Here is a 4,651-nt window from a genome sequence, read left to right on the forward strand (position 1 = left end):
TGACATCCCCAAAGATATCGTCTCCGACCATGGGCCACAAATGTCACAAACTCCTAGGCATCTCAGTAAGCCTGTCCTCCAGATATCACCCCCAGACCAACGGCCAGGCTGAGCGGAAGATACAGGAGATTGGGAGGTATCTCCGGGCCTACTGCCATGACAACCAGCAAAGCTGGAACCATTTCCTTCCTTGGGTCGAGTATGCACAGAACTCCCTCCGGCAGACCACCACAGGACTCACCCCTTTCCAGTGCATACTCGGCTACCGACCCCCTCTGTTCTCCTGGACGGAAGAGCCTTCCGACATTCCAGCTGGGGACCACTGGCTCCGAGCGAGATTTGGGACTGAGTTTGGGACTCAGCCCATGTCCACCTCCAGCAGGCAGTGCGGAGACAAAAGACCTTCGCAGATGCCCGCCGGTCTCATGCCCCCCTCTATCGCCCAGGAGATCGAGTCTGGCTCTCGACCCAGGATCTGCATCTCCGCCTGCCCTGCCATAAGCTGAGTTCCCGCTACATAGGTCCCTTCACCATCGAGAGGCAAATAAATGAGGTCACCTTCCTCCTCCAGCTCCCAGCATGGTATCGTATTCACCCGGCATTCCATGTTTCACTCCTCAAGCCCTTCTCTCGCTCTATCCCAGGCACAGAGGAACTGGCAGCACCTCCTCCTCCCGAAGTCCAAGCAGAACCCTCCATCTACCGAGTACGGGACATCCTGGACTCCCGCCAACAGACCGGCCACCTGGAATATCTGATCGACTGGAAGGGTTACGGGCCGGAGGAAAGACCCTGGGTGGCCCGGGATGATGTTCTAGATCCCTCCATTCTGGCCGAATTCCATCAGAACCACCCAGACCGGCCCGTACCCAGAGGCCGTGGCCGGCCCCATCACCATCGTGGGGCATCAGGAGCTGCCCCTGGAGGAGGGGGTACTGTCAGGGAATCACAGTCACCACCAACAACACTCACCAGATCACAATCATCTGATTACTGAGCACCGCCACCTGTCTCCACTCATCAAGAGCACTATATCAGTGCATTCCTCACAAGCCGTCACTGTCTGGTCTCAAACATTGTATGTTGAAATTACCTGACCCACTTACCTTTGTCTGCATCCTAGTCATTCCCGTGTCCCGATCTTCGTTTTCCACCATCTCCTCGCTACGTTGTTCCTGTTGGATCCCCTGGACAAGGAAAAAGTATAGATTACACTCAGATAAGACTCTCTTGAACATTCCCATATCCCCGCACACTCTCCTGGACTCTCCATCTCGCTTCATTCCCCTGCCACTGTTCAATAAACCTGCTGTTGATTTCACTTACCTCTGTGTCACTTGTGTATCTGCTGACAATGTGCCAGTACGAATGAACCAGTGTTAGTCATATGTGAACCCAGCATCTGCTGCAAACACCCACAAACGCAGGATGCATCTACCACAGCACACATAAACAAGTGCGTTCACTTTATATGATGAAGGTGCACTTAAATGGTGTCCAAAAAATAAAAACTGGAATGTTCGTTTTTTTTTTCTCTCTCAGTTTAATGAATGTGAATAGAGGCTGTGAAGCTCCAAAAAGGACAAAAAAGCACTATAAAAACTGTCAATTTACTTTGAAGGCTACTTTCTAAACCTTCTGAAGCCGTACAGTAGTTTAGATTTAAAAACTTACCGACTGTATGCATATTAATGGATAATCAGTGGTTGTTCTTTTTGAAAATTATCACCTTATTATTTTTCATTTTTCGCTATATGGAAATGAGTGGCAAGAGTTCCACAGCAGAACAAAGTCAAATAACAACATGACGGTGAGTAATGATGATCGACTTTTCATTTTTGGATGAATTATTACTTGAAGTTGAAATGCCACCATGACACAGAATGTTTTGTTTTATTTGAATTAAATGGCAACAAATGAACAGCAATATTCATAAAGTGCCCATATGCAGTCCCAACCACAAGTTCTCACACACCCACGCGAGCAAAAGAGAAAGCACGGCTCGGGCGCCACTCTGTCATGCACCCTGTTGTGTATAAATCATTTAGTGTCACTCAAATATTGATATGGAAATAAGCACTGAGTGATCTGACAGAGTGATGGAGAGACCTTCATTTCTCTCTCACACTGTCTACAGATGCTCTATGTTCCAGACGTTACTGTCTGTGAAAATAAAATCAATATGCTGGACAGATCACAACTCGACGGTCTCTAATCAACTCTAACTTTCAGATGGATTTTCACTGAAAAAAAAACAAACAAACAAACAAAAAAAAAAAACCCTTCAAATCCAATCATTATTTTCTTTCTTTTTTTTTGGGTGAGATGCTGTTTACACTAAGTGCAAATAGCAAAAGATTATATTTACACTATGTAAAATAGCCGTATTTTCTGCTATTTATACTGCTTACTGCAAATAGTGGCAAATATCTGCACCACAGTATTGTAGTACATTATAAAACAGTATGCAATAATAATGTATTGAGTGTAAATTATGACATAATTATTAAATGGATGCCAACTTATTGGGACTTTCTACACCTACCCTAACCCTACCCGATACTTTTTTACCTTTTCGATTATTTCCTTAATTTTTATTGAAAATAAATGTGTTTCCGATATGGCAAGAAGTGAGTTCGGCAAAAGGCGGATTCGAACTCTGGTCGCTCACGTCATAAAGATCGTATCAAGTGCTTTATCATCTACATCAATGAATCTGTTGATTACAGCTTTGTTTTCAACTGCTTTCAGACATTTTCAAAATGTTGCCTCTTTTTTTTCAAAACTTTACACACAAATCCAAGAATTGCACACACAAAATGTAAAATGCCTTACATCTCTTGCTAAATGAAGCACTTCATTCAAAATATCACAAACACATCTCAAAAGCAATCATTTGTCTCACATTGCAAACACCTTGGATATATCATATACACACACTTATTCAAAACCTAAAGCTCTTCTTTCATTAGATCCTATGTACATTTCTGTACAAGATTGAAAGTAATTGGCAGTTTTTTTTTTTTTTTACTGTAAGCATTTGTGGTTGTGAATACAGTATTACACAGTATGAAAAAAAAAAGAAAGAATAAATTCATCAAGCATGTGTAGTTGTCTAGATGTGTATTTATAACCCTATTATAAAGCTATGATTGGTTGGTGTTCAGTAGTGTTTGCACATGTGAGGAGTTAGTGTGGCATTTTGATTGGTTGTGTTTGAAAAAGGAAATCAATATACTTCCTTTTAGATTTTTGTGTGCTACATAGAGAATTGTGGTTTGTGTTTTGCAAAAAGTGTTTTATGAAATTGGAAAAAGGCAAAGGCTGACAATTAGTGTATGGTTTTGCAGATTTGGTGTGTGCTTCTGGTGTTTGAGTGTCAGCTTTCAGAAATTGTGTGACAAGTAAAGATTTTGTGTCTAAGCAGTTTAAAAAACTGTAATGGCCGTCTTTTGTAATGTTGTCCAGCACAAACACACGTTGGTGGGCGGAGTTAGTGCCAATAGCCTCTGTCTACAAGGAAAGAAAAACCAGTGAAAAGTGTGCTTGAGAAATTGCTGAATAACATCATATGTTTGCAGAATTTGCATTCCACCTAGTGTCTGCCTTTTACACATTTTATTCAGAATATGTAAAAGTCTGTTTTGTTTTACTGTGTTGTGTTATTTTTAGTTAAAATATTTTCTTTCAGAAATTACATTACAAGAATAATGCTGAGCATGTCTTTCTGCTTATTCAAATTATACAAATTGTTACTATGCACATATAAATCAAATAAACCAATTCTTCACTCGTCTTTTGTAAGCGTTTGTCTGTGGATGTTGTGTGCATGTAAATGGTGTGGTGTTTTCTCCTGATAAGACGAAGCCTAAAGAGGAAGAGTTAAATATGCCAAACCGCACGCTCTTGCAAAATTGTAACCCAGGCAGCACAATCACACACAAACACAGGCACACAGGCACACACTCACTCTGGCACACGCTGACCTCTGAGTTTCTAGAATACCAGTGATAAAGTTAAGAAAGAATTTTCCTCACTATTCAATTCAATTCAATTCAAGTTTATTTGTATAGCGCTTTTTACGATACAATCGTTGCTACTACTTAGACATGAACTGTAAAAAATGAAACACTCTTTAAAATATTCACAAGATACAGCTTAGAAGTTTGTACAGTAATGACAAAAAAAGGTCACTCTTGTTACAAGCCAAAAATAAATGTATGTAATTTGAGATATCTTCTAAGAAACTGCTTTTTTTTTTAATGTGTTTAATAGTGTGTTTTCTGCACAATTAGTAGCTAAAACACCACAATACTAAGGTGCACTTAATGGTTCCTAAGCAATGCTAGTTTGTTTGGTTACTGACCCAATTACATATTTGCTTATAAGTCATATAATTTAACATATAGGAGCTTGCAAAAACCTTACTAATGATGTTTCTGAACAGGTTGCCATTATAATTCTTCCATCATTATGAACAGGTTTAACATCGCCTTGACCTTCCATTAGTCAGACAAACAGCTCCAGCCACAACTTGTTTATATAAAGAAAAAAAAAAGAAAAAAAAAAAACAGTGAATGAAATTTTAGGTCTAGTACTAATTGGCAAGCAATCATTTTAGTGATTAACAGTTTTATTGATTCTCAGGCAA

Source organism: Onychostoma macrolepis, chromosome 19 (assembly GCF_012432095.1).
Source record: "Onychostoma macrolepis isolate SWU-2019 chromosome 19, ASM1243209v1, whole genome shotgun sequence".
Taxonomy (NCBI): domain Eukaryota; kingdom Metazoa; phylum Chordata; class Actinopteri; order Cypriniformes; family Cyprinidae; genus Onychostoma; species Onychostoma macrolepis.